Here is a 16068-nt window from a genome sequence, read left to right as displayed (position 1 = left end):
TTAGCGCGTCAAGAGTGTGTAACCAGGACACAATTATAGCCTTTAAGGGCCTTGAAGAGAGTAAACAGGGAGAAAGAGAGAAAAGACAGATATGCAAAAAATTGACGGAGGTGAGGAGACGAACATAGAGTCCGGCTCTAGGCGTAGAATCTTCGGAGTCTGACTGCATTCCATGGGTTTGGCTCGAGTCGACTATCCGATGGATCCCTGATGACCCACAAGTATAGGGGATCTATCATAGTCCTTTCGATAAGTAAGAGTGTTGAACCCAACGAGGAGCAGAAGGAAATGATAAGCAGTTTACAACAAGGTATTCTCTGCAAGTAATGAAATAAGTGGTAACAGATAGTTTTGTGATAAGATAATTTGTAACGAGCAACAAGTAACAAAAGTAAATAAAGTGCAGCAAGGTGGCCCAATCCTTTTTGTAGCAAAGGACAAGCCTAGATAAACTCTTATATAAGGAAAAGCGCTCCCGAGGACACATGGGAATATCGTCAAGCTAGTTTTCATCACGTTCATATGATTCGTGTTCGGTACTTTGATAATTTGACATGTGGGTGGACCGGTGCTTGGGTGCTGTTCTTACTTGAACAAGCATCCCACTTATGATTAACCTCTATTGCAAGCATCTGCAACTACAACAAAAGTATTAAGGTAAACCTAACCATAGCATGAAACATATGGATCCAAATCAGCCCCTTACAAAGCAACGCATAAACTAGGGTTTAAGCTTCTGTCACTCTAGCAACCCATCATCTACTTATTACTTCCAAATGCCTTCCTCTAGGCCCAAATAATGGTGAAGTGTTATGTAGTCGACATTCACATAACACCACTAGAGGCTAGACAACATACATCTCATCAAAATATCGAATACCAAATAAACATGACTACTAATAGCAAAACTTCTCCCTTGTCCCCAGGAACAAACGTAACTACTCACAAAGCATATTCATGTTCATAATCAGAGGGGTAATAATATGCATAAAGGATCTGAACATATGATCTTCCACCAATTAAACCAACTAGCATCAACTACAAGGAGTAATTAACACTACTAGCAACCTACTAGCACCAATCCCGGACTTGGAAACAAGAATTGGATACAAGAGATGAACTAGGGTTTTGAGATTGGATGGTGCTGATGAAGATGTTGATGGATTTCCCTCTCCCAATGAGAGGAGCATTGGTGATGACAATGGTGATGATTTCCCCCTCCGGGAGGGAAGTTTCCCCAGCAGAACAGCTCTGCCGGAGCCCAAGATTGGTTTCGCCAAGGTTCCGCCTCGTGGCGGCGGAGTTTCGTCCCGAAAGGTTGCTTCTGATTTTTTTCTCGATGAAAGACTTCATATAGCATAAGATGGTCATCGGAGAGCCACCAGGGGGCCCACGAGGTAGGGGGAGCACCCTAGGGGGGGCCCACCCTCATGGACAGGGTGTAGGCCCCCTGGTCTTCATCTTTGGCGAGGATTTTTCATTATTTATTATAAGGTATTCCGTGGAGTTTCAGGACTTTTGGAGTTGTGCAGAATAGGTCTCTAATATTTGCTCCTTTTTCATCCCTGAATTCCAGCTGTCGGCATTCTCCCTCCTTATGTAAACCTTATAAACTAAGAGAGAATAGCCATAAGTATTGTGACATAATGTGAAATAACATCCCATAATGCAATAAATATCAATATAAAAGCATGATGCAAAATGGACGTATCAACTCCCCCAAGCTTAGACCTCGCTTGTCCTCAAGGGAAAGCCGATAACAATAAATATGTCCCCATGTTTAGAGGTAGAGGCGTCGATAAAAATAAAATACACACATGGAGGCATCATGATTATTCTCATAACAACAACATATATAGATATTGTCATATGATTACTTATGTTCAAGTGATGATCCATTCACAATGCAAAAGTATGAATCAGAAACCTTATTGAGAACCAACAAACTATAACCTCTAGTCCTTCATAATTGCTAACACTCATGCAATACTTGTGGTTACGAAGTTTTAATCGGACACAGAGAAAGATAGGGGCTTATAGTTTCGCCCCACAACCTTTTACCTCGAGGGTAATGTCAACAATAATAACTCATGCCCCCTACATCCAATTAGATATATATATCAGGTTCTTTCCAACATGTTGGGCTTGCCAAAGGATAAAATGAAAAAGGAAAGGTGAAGATCACCATGACACTTGCATAAGGTAGAAGATAATAATAAAAGATAGGCCCTTCGCAGAGGGAAGCAGAGGTTGACATGCGCTTTTATGGTTGGATGCACAAAATCTTAATGCGAAAGAACGTCACTTTATATTTCCCCTTGTGATATGAACCTTTATTATGCAGTCTGTCGCTTTTATTGCTTCCACATCACAAGATCGTATAAAGCTTATTTCTCCCACACTAATTATACATATTTAGAGCAATTTTTATCTTTGCACCGATGACAACTTACTTGAAGGATCTTACTCAATCCATAGGTAGATATGGTGGACTCTCATGGCAAAACTGGTTTAAGGGTATTTGGAAGCACAAGTAGTATCTCTACTTGGTGCTGAGAATTTGGCTAGAATGAGGGGGAAAGGCAAGCTCAACATGTTGGATGATCCATGACAACATACTTTATCTCAGATATAAGAAAACATAACCCATTACGTTGTCTTCCTTGTCCAACATTAACTCTTTAGCATGTCATATTTTGATGAGTGCTCCCAATCATAAAAGATGTCAATAATAGTATATTTATATGTGAAACCTCTCTTTCCTTATTACTTCTTATTAATTGCAATGATGACCAAAGCTATGTCCGCTAACTCCCGACAACTTTTAATCGTCACACTCTTTCTATGTGAAGTCATTACTATCAATAAGATCAATATGAACTTTTGTTTCTTCTTATTCTTTTTCTCTTTTCTTTTATTCACCCAAGATCATAGCAAGAAAATCAACCCCTTGACTCAACACTAATCTTTATTATATAGCTCATGGACTTGATTACATAGAGAGATCATAAGGCAAAACTCAAAACTAGATCATGCCATAAACTTTATTCTACTAGATCAAAATACTACTAATAGGATCGAACTAAGGAAACGGTAAAGATAGGAGTTGTGATTATGATACGATACCGGGGCACCTCCCCCAAGCTTGGCAGTTCCCAAGGGGAGTGCCCATACCCATGTTATTATATCTCCTTGGTTGGTGAAGATGGAGGTGATCGATAGTCGCACATCGAGCGTAAGAGGTCCTCTAGCTTGCGAATAATGCCCTTGAGTGCAAAGATATGCTCCTTCAACAAAATATTTTCACTTGTGAGATACTTGTTTTGAATATGAGTTAACTCAATCATCTGGAAAGCTTCGATCTTAGTTGGGGTAAGAAGGTTGTGATCAAGTTGAAGGATGTCTTCTGTTGCCGGAGCATGGTTCTTCATGGCCTTCTTGATCCCTTCATCCTTGTTGATCTCCATGGGTTCTTCCCTCTTCAACTCTATCTTCATTAGCCAGGCATCTTTGTCACCGTTGTTGGAGGAGGGGGACGACATGATGCCTGGCCTTGACAACCTTGACAGAGAACAGCCCAAAACAAGAACCGAGGATATTTGCGTGATACGGGAGTCAAAACCTTCGGGAGAATATATAGTGAATTTTTACCGACCAAAATACGTATCGTGCAAGAAAACGGAGTTCGGAAGGCACACGAGGTACTCACGAGGTAGGGGGGCGCGCCCAGGGGGGTAGGGCACACCCTCCCCCCTCGTGGGGCCCTCGTGTCCTTCCCAGACCACTACTTAATTTTCTATTTTTCTAAATATTCCAAAATGGAGAAATATTGCCTTAAAAACTGTTTTGGAATCGGTTTACTTACCGTACCACATACCTATTCCTTTTCAGAGTCTAAAATGTCCTGGAAAGTGTCCCTTATGTATTCCTCTGGGGTTACGGTTTCAATAATATTGGTTTGAACATTTATGGGATTACCTGAGATATAATGTTTGATTCTTTGACCGTTTACCACCTTCGGATTTGTGCCTTCGAAGTTGTTGATTTTTATGGCACCAGAACGATAGACCTCCTCGATAACATAGTGGCCTTCCCATTTAGAGAGAAGTTTACCTGAAAAAAATCTTAAACGAGAGTTGTATAGAAATACATAATCACCTACATTAAACTCACGCTTTTGTATCCTTTTGTCATGCCATCTTTTAACCTTTTCTTTAAACAACTTGGCATTTTCATAAGCTTGGGTTCTCCATTCGTCAAGAGAGCTAATATCAAATAACCTCTTTTCACTGGCAAGTTTGAAATCATAATTGAGCTCTTTAATATCCCAATATGCCTTATGTTCTAGTTCAAGAGGTAAGTGACATGCTTTTCCATATACCATTTTATACGGAGACATACCCATAGGATTTTTATATGCAGTTCTATAGGCCCATAATGCATCATCAAGTTTATTGGACCAATTCTTTCTAGACCTATTGACAGTCTTTTGCAAAATTAATTTGAGTTCTCTATTACTCAATTCTACTTGACCACTAGACTATGGGTGATACGGAGATGCAATTCTATGATTGACGTCATATTTAGCAAGCATTTTATGGAAAGCACCATGAATAAAATGTGAACCACCATTGGTCATTAAATATCTAGGGACTCCAAACCTCGAAAAAATAACTTCTTTAAGCATTTTAATAGAAGTGTTATGATCAGCACTACTAGTTGGAATAGCTTCTACCCACTTAGTAACGTAATCAACAACAACTAAAATATGTGTATATCCATTAGAGGCAGGAAAAGGTCCCATATAATCAAAGCCCCAAACATCAAACAGTTCAATAACAAGTGAATAATTCATAGGCATTTCTTGACGTCTACTAATATTACCAATTCTTTGACAATCATCACAAGATAGGACAAACTTATGGGCATCCTTGAAGAGAGTAGGCCAACAAAAACCGGATTGCAATACCTTATGTGCAGTTCTATCTCCCGCGTGGTGTCCTCCATAAGTTTCGGAGTGGCACTTGCGTAGGATCTGTTCTTGTTCATGCTCAGGTACACAACGTCTAATAACACCATCTACTCCTTCTTTATAAAGATGTGGGTCATCCCAAAAGTAATGTCTCAAATCATAGAAGAACTTTTTCTCTTGTTGGTATGTGAAGCTAGGTGGTATGAATTTAGCAACAATGTAATTAGCACAATCAGCATACCAAGGAGTACTATGAGAAGTACTTATGAAATTTAATTGTTCATTAGGAAAGCTATCATCAATAGGTAGTAGGTCATCAAGAACATTCTCTAACCTAGATAAGTTGTCTGCAACGGGGTTCTCAGCTCCTCTTCTATCAACAATATGCAAATCAAATTCTTGTAGCAAGAGAACCCATCTAATAAGTCTAGGTTTAGCATCTTTCTTCTCCATAAGATATTTAATAGCAGCATGATCAGTGTGGATAGTTACTTTAGAATCAACAATATAAGGTCTGAACTTATCACAAGCAAATACAACTACTAAAAGTTCTTTTTAAGTAGTAGCATATTTTCTTTGAGCATTGTCTAGAGTCTTACTAGCATAATGGATAACATTTAATTTCTTATCAATTCTTTGCCCTAGAACAGCACCTACAGCATAATCGCTAGCATCACACATAATTTCAAAGGGTAAATTCCAATCAGGTGGCTCAACAATAGGTGCAGAGACTAATGCTTTCTTAAGTATTTCAAATGCTTCTACACAATCCTCATCAAAGACAAATGGTATATCTTTTTGTAATAAATTAGTCAGAGGCCGAGAAATTTTTGAGAAGTCCTTAATGAACCTCCTATAAAATCCGACGTGACCAAGGAAACTTCTTATACCTTTGATGTCCTTGGGAGACGACATCTTTTCAATAGCATCAACCTTGGCTTTATCAACTTCAATACCCCTTTCAGAAACTTTATGCCCAAGACAATACTTCATTAACCATAAAGTGGCACTTTTCCCAATTCAAGACAAGATTAGTTTCTTCACATCTCTGCAAAACTCGATCAAGATTGCTCAAGCAATCATCAAAAGAAGATCCATAGACGAAAAAGTCGTCCATGAAAACCTCACAAATCTTTTCACAAAAGTCAGAGAATATAGCCATCATGCATCTTTGAAAGGTAGCAGGTGCATTACATAAACGAAAAGGCATACGTCTATAAGCAAAAGTACCAAAAGGGAAAGTAAAAGTAGTCTTTGATTGATTTTTAGCCGACACAGGTATTTGAGAGAAACCAGAATAACCATCTAGAAAGCAGTAGGGTGTATGTTTGCATAATCTTTCTAGCATTTGATCGATAAAAGGTAAGGGGTAATGATCTTTCTTAGTAGCCTTATTTAATTTGCGGAAATCAATTACCATCCTATAACCTGTAATAATTCTTTGTGGAATCAATTCATCTTTATCATTAGGAACAACAGTAATACCTCCCTTCTTAGGGACACAATGAACATGACTTACCCACTGACTATCAGCAACGGGATAAATTATACCTGCCTCTGGAAGCTTTAGTATTTCTTTTCTTACCACTTCTTTCATTTTAGGATTCAGACGTCGTTGAGGATCACAAACTGGTTTGGCATCTGCTTCCAAATTTATTTTATGTTGGCATAGAGTGGGACTAATGACCTTAAGATCATCAAGAGTATATCCAATAGAAGCATGGTGCTTCTTCAGAGTTTTCAATAATCTTTCTTCTTCATGCTCTTAAAGGTTAGCACTAATAATAACAGGATATAACTTCTTTTCATCAAGATAAGCATATTTAAGATTATTAGGCAACGGTTTAAGCTCAAACACGGGATCACCCTTAGGTGGAGGGGGATCCCCTAGGATTTCAACAGGCAAATTGTGTTTCAGAATAGGTTCCTGTTTAAAGAATACCTCATCTATTTCCCTTCTTTCATTCATAAACATATCATTCTCATGGTCTAGCAAATATTGTTCTAAAGGATCACTAGGAGGTACGACAATAGAAGCAAGACCAATAATTTCATCCTTACTAGACAATTCTTCTTCACGATGTTGTTTACTAAATTTAGAGAAATTAAATTGATGAGTCATATCATCTAAACCGACAGTAACAACATCCCTTGTGCAATCTATGGTAGCATTAACAGTATTTAAGAAGGGTCTACCAAATATAATGGGACAAAAGCTATCTTGTGGGGAACCAAGAACAAGAAAATCAGCAGGATATTTAGTTTTCCCACACAAGACTTCAACATCTCTAACAATTCCCATTGGTGAAATAGTATCTCTATTAGCAAGTTTAATAGTGACATCAATTTCTTCTAACTCAACAGGTGCAATGTCATGCATAATTTCTTTGTATAAGTCAATAGGTATTGCACTAGCACTAGCACCCATATCACATAAGCTATGATAACAATGTTCTCCTATTTTAACAGAAATAACAGGCACTCCTACCATAGGTCTATTTTTATCTTTAGCACAAGGTTTAACAATTCTAGCAGTTTCACCGCAGAACTGAATAACATGCCCATCAATATTATCAAACAAGATATCTTTAACAATAGCAATATTAGGTTCTACATTAACTTGCTCAGGAGGTGTATATGTTTTAATATTGCTTTTAAGAACCACAGTTGAAGCTTTAGCATGATCCTTTATCCTAACAGGGAAAGGTGGTTTCTCAACATAACAAGTAGGAACAATAGGATCATTATAAGTGACAGTCTTTTCTTCAACTTTAATAGGTGCAGCTACTTTTACTTCTATGGGAGGATGATATTTAAACCACTTCTCCTTAGGGAGATCAACATAAGTAGCAAAAGATTCATTGAAAGAAGCTACTATCTCAGAATCAAGTCCATATTTAGTGCTAAACTTACGGAAAATATCGGTATCCATAAAAGATTTAACACAATCAAACTTAGGTGTCATAACTCACTCCTTACCTTCGTCGAGATCCCAATCTTCAGAGATGCATTTAATTCTATCCAATAAATCCCATCTAAATCCAATAGTCTTCATCATAAAAGAGCCAGCACAAGAAGTATCGAGCATGGTGCGATTATTTTCATAAAGCCGAGCATAAAATTTTTGAAGAATTATTTCTCTTGGGAGATCATGATTGGGGCATGAATATAACATTGATTTAAGCCTCCCCCAAGCTTGAGCGATGCTTTCTACTTCGCGAGGCCAAAAATTATATATATAATTGCGGTCACAATGAACAAGATGCATAGAGTAATACTTTTGATGAAATTCCAATTTCAATCTTCTATAGTTCCATGATCTCGTATCATCACATAGCCTATACCATCTCAATGCGTCTCCCTTCAAAGATAAAGGGAAGACCTTCTTCTTAGCAACATCATCGGGTTTACCTGCAAGCTTAAATAATCCACAAACTTCATCCACATATATTAGGTGTTCATCAGGATGCTTTGTTACATCTCCTGTAAAAGGATTAGCTAGCAATTTTTCTATCATACCCTAAGGATACTCATAAGGAATTTCATTTTCAATAGGTTCAGTAGGTTGATGAGCAACTCTTTGCTCTACTGGTCAGGGTGAAGATACCCCGAACAAGCCCCTCAGAGGATTACTTTCCATAGTAACAAGTGACAGTAAATTTCAGCATACTATATAAATTTTTCCTTACCAAATTCCACCTACCAAAGGCGCTTCACTCCCCGGCAACGGCGCTAGAAAAGAGTCTTGATGACCCACAAGTATAGGGGATCTATCGTAGTCCTTTTGATAAGTAAGAGTGTCAAACCCAACGAGGAGCAGAAGGAAATGATAAGCGGTTTACAGCAAGGTATTCTCTGCAAGTACTGAAATAAGTGGTAACAGATAGTTTTGTGATAAGATAATTTGTAACAAGCAACAAGTAACAAAAGTAAATAAAGTGCAGCAAGGTGGCCCAATCCTTTTTGTAGCAAAGGACAAGCCTGGACAAACTCTTATATAAGGAAAAGCGCTCCCGAGGACACATGGGAATATCGTCAAGCTAGTTTTCATCACGTTCATATGATTCATGTTCGGTACTTTGATAATTTGACATGTGGGTGGACCGGTGCTTGGGTGCTGTTCTTACTTGAACAACATCCCACTTACGATTAACCTCTATTGCAAGCATCTGCAACTACAACAAAAGTATTAAGGTAAACCTAACCATGGCATGAAACATATGGATCCAAATCAACCCCTTATGAAGCAACGCATAAACTAGGGTTTAAGCTTCTGTCACTCTAGCAACCCATCATCTACTTATTAATTCCCAATGCCTTCCTCTAGGCCCAAATAATGGTGAAGTGTTATGTAGTCGACGTTCACATAACACCACTAGAGGCTAGACAACATACATGTCATCAAAATATCGAACGAATACCAAATTGACATGACTACTAATAGCAAGACTTCTCCATTGTCCTCAGGAACAAATGTAACTACTCACAAAGCATATTCATGTTCATAATCAGAGGGGTAATAATATGCATAAAGGATCTGAACATATGATCTTCCACCAATTAAACCAACTAGCATCAACTACAAGGAGTAATTAACACTACTAGCAACCTACTAGCACCAATCCTGGACTTGGAGACAAGAATCGGATACAAGAGATGAACTAGGGTTTTGAGATGGGATGGTGCTGATGAACATGTTGATGGAGACTGCCCTCTCCTGATGAGAGGAGCGTTAGTGATGACGATGGCTGAGGGAGTCCTAGATTACGGGGTCTCCGGACAGCCGGACTGTATCCTTTGGCCGGACTATTGGACTATGAAGATACAAGATTGAAGAATTCGTCTCGTGTTCGGATGGGACTTTTACTTGGCGTAGAAGGCAAGATAGGCAATACGGATATGTATATCTCCTCCTTTGTAACCGACCTTGTGTAACCCTAGCCCCCTCCGGTGTCTATATAAACCGGAGGGTTTTAGTCCATAGGACAACAACAATCATACCATAGGCTAGCTTCTAGGGTTTAGCCTCTTCGATCTCATGGTAGATCAACTCTTTTAATACTCATATCATCAAGAACAATCAAGCAGGACGTAGGGTTTTACCTCCATAAAGAGGGCCCGAACCTGGGTAAACATCGTGTCCCCTGCCTCCTGTTACCATCCGCCTTAGACGCACAGTTCGGGACCCCCTACCCGAGATCCGCCGGTTTTGACACCGCTGTGCCGTCGCCATAAGGAAGGATGTCTTGTCTCGTTGTTAAAAACAACATTATCGCCGGGGGAGCCCTGGCTGTCGGCGAAACTCTCCGGCTAGGCAGTTTCATCCCGACCGCCCGTTCGGCTGCTGCATCGACGATGACTTCTCGGATCATCGAAAACAGCCTCCACGTCGGCTCAGAATTTGCCGAGCAAATGGGTCCAATGGAGCTTTTATCCCTAAACGAGCTCTTGGATCGCATCGCCGCCTTGGGAGTCGCTACGAACTATGATCGAATTGGGCTTAAACCCGATCAAAGGGAGATTAACTCTCCATCGGTCACCCATCATATTGCGGTGGTGGAGGAACAATGCGGCGATTCTTCCTCTATCTTGAGGACTAACTATGTCCGGATTCCTGAGCTCTTTGAGCCGGATACCCGTTTACGGGAGGACTTCACCCAAGCCCTGAACCTAGAGTCAGGCGGCGGGCCAGACTTATCGGGCAACATCCCGAAACCCGAACTTCCAAGATTGGAAACTCCTCGGCCCCTAGGTCTCAGATCGGGTAAGGGTTCGGACTCAAAACCACCCACCCACCCAAGCATAAACGATCTTTCCCACATCAGGCAAGGGCCCCAGGAAACAGTACATCATTATTGGGCCAGATTCCTCCTTGTGATGAACAAGGTTAAGGACTGTCGCGAGGAAGACACAATCTCATTTTTCTGTAATAATTGCATGGACAAGGGAATCCTTAACGCCATAAGTCGCCGTGACATATCACGCTTCGCCGACTTGGCGTCCATAGTACGAAAGTACTGTGCGATGGAAAGCGCCTGGAAAACCGAAATGAAATTTTGGGATAATCCGGCTCCGAATATACAGCCAGTCTGAAGTAAAAGGGTGCACTATCATAATACACCCGAGTTAATTACAAAGAAGCAAAGACCCTCTACAGGGCGTGGAACCATATTGGAGGGATGGCTCAACAGACCCTGCAAAATTCATAGTACATCGAATACCATACCAACACACAGCCTTAGAGTATGCTGGGTACTCCGGCAGGTGGCCAAAAGTGGTGAGGATCTTCTCATCCCAGATGCCACAGAGCACCATCCCGGGAATAACAATTCGGTATTAACAGTCTTTGAAACCTTCGCATCAAATAATAGGCGCAAGCGAACACTCCGCAGCCTTGCCGAAATCTGCCATGTGGCAGTAATAAATCCATGGAGTGACACGGCTATTACCTTCAATGCCAGTGACGAACCTAAATTCCGAACAGCCCGAGCACCAGCTGCACTGGTCCTTAGTCCAATTGTGGACGGCTTTCGACTCACCAAAGTACTCATCGACGGCGGCAGTGGATTAAACCCCATCTATGAGGAAACTCTTCAAAAAATGGAAATAGACTGGAACCGCATTGAGCAAAGCAGCACAACCTTCAGAGGAATCATCCCCAGTCGGGAAGTACGCTGAGGGAGTCCTGGATTAGGGGGTTTTCGGATAGCCGGACTATACCTTCAGCCGGACTCCTGGACTATGAAGATACGAGATTGAAGACTTCGTCCCGTGTCCGGAAGGGACTTTCCTTGGCGTGGAAGGCAAGCTTGGCGATACGGATATGTAGATCTCCTACCATTGTAACCGACTTTGTGTAACCCTAACCCTCTCCGGTGTCTATGTAAATCGGAGGGTTTTAGTGCGTAGGACAACATACAGAACAACAATCATACCATAGGCTAGCTTCTAGGGTTTAGCCTCTCCGATCTCGTGGTAGATCTACTCTTGTACTACCCGTATCATCAATATTAATCAAGTAGGACATAGGGTTTTACCTCCATCAAGAGGGCCCGAACCTGGGTAAAACTTCGTGTCCCTTGCCTCCTGTTACCATCCGGCCTAGACGCACAGTTCGGGACCCCCTACCCAAGATCCGCCAGTTTTGACACCGACATTGGTGCTTTCATTGAGAGTTCCTCTGTGTCGTCACCGTCAGGCTTGATGGCTCCTACGATCATCAATGGCAATGAAGTCCAGGGTGAGACCTTCCTCCCCGGACAGATCTTCGTCTTCGGCGGCTTTGCACTGCGGGCCAATTCACTTGGCCATCTGGAGCAGATCGAAAGCTATGCCCCTGGCCGTCAGGTCAGATTTGGAAGCTTAAACTACACGACTAACATCCGCGGGGACTTGATCTTCGACGGATTCGAGCCACTGCCGAGCGCGCCGCACTGTCACGACGAGCATGATCTAGCTTTGCCGCCGAACAGTGCCCTAGAGGCCGCACCCGCATCGGCTTCGACCCTTAATTCGGAGCCAACTGCGCCGATCGAGGATGGGTGGTTGGACGCCGCCTCGGGGGCTGCGATCCCAATGGTGATCGAGCCGAACACCAGCCCCGCACTCTGCGAGACTCGTGACTCCAAGGAGCCGAACTCCTCTCCGGACTCCAAACCCTCCGCGCCCCTGCCGATCGAATCCGATTGGGCGTCGATCATGGAGTTTACTGCCGCGGACATCTTTCAGCACTCGCCTTTCGGCGATATTCTGAAGACACTGAAGTCTCTCTCTTTATCAGGAGAGCCTTGGCCGGACTACGGTCAGCAAGGTTGGGATTCGGATGATGAAGAAATTCAAAGCCCACCCACCACCCACTTTGTAGCCACTGTCGACGACTTAACTGACATGCTCGACTTCAACTCTGAAGACATCGACGGTATGGACACCGATGAAGGAGACGATGAAGAACCAACGCCTATCAGGCCCTGGAAAGCCACCTCGTCATATGACATATACATGGTGGACACCCGAAAAGAAGGAGATGGTGATGGAACAGCGGAGGATGACCCCTCCAAGAAATAGCCTAAGCGCCGGCGTCAGCGGCGCTGCTCAAAATCCCGCCAAAACAAATACGGTGATTCCAGCACGGGATATAATAATACTCTAAAAAGTGCCAAAGAAAACCCCCTCCAGCAAGATTTAGCACAGGAGGATGGAGAAACCAGCCCTCATGAGAGAGCGGCAGACAGAGAGGTCGAGGACGATAATTATATGCCTCCCTCCGAAGACGAGGCAAGCCTCGACGACGACGAATTCGTCGTGCCAGAGGATCCCATCGAGCAAGAGCGTTTTCAACGCAGGCTTATGGCCACGGCAAGAAGCCTCAAGAAAAAATAGCAACAGCTTAGAGCTGATCAAGATTTGCTAGTCGACAGATGGACTGAAGTCCTTGCGGCCGAAGAGCATAAACTCGAACGCCCCTCCAAGAGCTACCCAAAGCGCAGGTTGCTACCCCGATTAGAGGAGGAAGCACTTGATGCGGCCGACCGGCCACCTCGTGGCCGTGACAGAGAGGCCTCTCGGCCCTCCACTCAAGCCGCACCCCATACCAAGGCACGGGAATATGTGTCGGACTTGCGAGACATGTTGGAGGACAAGGCAAGGCAAACAAGATCGATCTATGGATCGCGTGGGCGCCCCACGACTCGAGACGGTAACTGTCACGCCGGCCACAAATTCGGCAGGGCCGAACACAGTAGACAAAGCTCATTGGAGCTACGTCGTGATATAGCCCAGTACAGAGGCGCCGCACACCCACTATGCTTCACAGACGATATAATGGATCATCAAACCCCCGAGGGTTTCAAACCCATAAACATCGAATCATATGATGGCACAACAGACCCTGCGGTATGGATCAAGGATTATCTCCTTCATATCCACATGGCCCACGGCGATGATTTCCACGCCATCAAATACCTCCCACTCAAGCTTAAAGGACCAGCTCGGCATTGGCTCAACAGCTTGCCAACAGGATCAATCAGTTGTTGGGAGGACCTGGAAGCCGCATTCCTCGACAATTTCCAGGGCACTTATGTGCGACCCCCAGACACCGATGACCTAAGTCACGTAATTCAGCAGCCAAAGGAATCGGCCAGGCAATTCTGGACACGGTTCCTAACAAAGAAAAATCAAATAGTCGACTGTCCGGACGCTGAGGCCCTAGCAGCCTTCAAGCACAATATCCGTGACGAGTGGCTTGCCCGACACCTTGGAAAGGAAAAGCCGAAGTCTATGGCAGCACTCACGACACTCATGACCCGCTTTTGCGCGGTAGAAGACAGTTGGCTTGCTCGTAGCAACAATATGACCAAGAACCCTGGTAATTCGGATACCAGGGATAGTAGTGGCAGGTCGCGTCACAACAAGCAGAAGTGCCACATTAACGGCGACAATGCTGAGGATACGACAGTTAATGTCGGATTCAGAGGCTCTAAATCTGGTCAGCGGAAAAAGCCATTCAAAAGGAATACTAGGGGCCCGTCCAGTTTGGACCGTATACTTGACCGCTTGTGCCAGATACATGGCACCCCCGAAAAGCCGGCCAATCACACCAACAGGGATTGTTGGGTGTTCAAGCAGGCAGGCAAGTTAAATGCCGAAAATGAAGACAAGGGGCTGCATAGCGATGACGACAAGGAGCTCCGGCCGCCGAACAACAGTGGACAGAAGGGTTTCCCCCCACAAGTGCGGACGATGAACATGATATATGCAACCCACGTCCCAAAAGGGAGCGGAAGCGTGCGTTAAGGGAGGTATATGCGGTAGAGCCAGTCGCCCCAAAGTTCAACCCATGGTCCTCCTGCCCGATCACCTTTGATCGAAGGGACCATCCCACTAGCATCCGTCATAGCGGATTCGCCGCATTGGTTCTAGACCCAATTATTGACGGATTTCATCTCACTAGAGTCCTTATGGATGGCGGCAGTAGCCTGAACCTGCTTTACCAGGATACAGTGCGGAAAATGGGCATAGATCCCTTGAGGATTAAGCCCACCAAAATGACCTTTAAAGGCGTAATACCAGGTGTAGAGGCCAACTGTACAGGCTCAGTCACACTTGAAGTGGTCTTCGGATCTCTGGATAATTTCTGTTGCGAGGAGTTAATCTTTGACATAGTCCCATTCCTCAGTGGCTATCACGCACTGCTCGGGCGAACCGCATTCGCCAAGTTCAATGCGGTACCGCACTACGCATACCTTAAGCTCAAGATTCCAGGCCCTCGAGGAGTAATTACGGTCAATGGAAACATCGAACGCTCCCTCCGAACGGAGGAGCACACGGCGGCCCTTGCAGCAGAAGTACAAAGCAGCCTCTCCAGGCAGTTCTCTAGTCCAGCCATTAAATGACCGGACACCGTCAAGCGCGCCCGGAGTAACCTACAACAAGACCGCCTGGCACGATCCGAGCAGGCATAGCAATGCGGCCCCAACCCCAGCCCTCGCAAAAATGCAACACCAGTACTTCGCGTACATAACTACGCTCTAGAAATACCATGGGTACAGGGGGAGGGGCACCATCACGGCACGCCCGAAACACGGCTTAAACCGCACCAGGGGCTGCCGATTTTTTAATTTTCTCTTACTTTCAGGACTCAACTCTTCGGAAGGCCTGTTTGGTAGTTCAATTGCCGCACAAACGATGCAAGAACCAGGGAAGCAGACAAGCCACACCGCATTACGGAACTCCCAGGTGGTCTCTATCACGAGCAGTATACCTGTTTCACATACTATTCCGCAGCTTGCCCCTGGAACGGACATGTTACATAGTCCAACCTTTTTCTTATCGCATTATTTGCATCGTTCTACTTTGATCGCAGCCCTCTTTAATAAACAGTGCATAGCTTTTGTCTATTTTTGCATTACTCTTATATATATATATATGTTCCTTAATGACATATTGCACCCGTACACTTTGGTACGGCCTAAATACGCCAGGGGCTTTAGTACCCCTCAATATGGTGTGAGAAGTCCGAACACTTTAACAAGTGCGGCACCCCGAACTTATAGCATTATATGCATCGGCTCCGAATCATGTCTTGGGTCAATAGTTGG

Source organism: Triticum dicoccoides, chromosome 3A (genome assembly GCF_002162155.2).
Source record: "Triticum dicoccoides isolate Atlit2015 ecotype Zavitan chromosome 3A, WEW_v2.0, whole genome shotgun sequence".
Lineage (NCBI taxonomy): Eukaryota > Viridiplantae > Streptophyta > Magnoliopsida > Poales > Poaceae > Triticum > Triticum dicoccoides.
Note: the sequence above shows the minus strand (reverse complement) of the source record.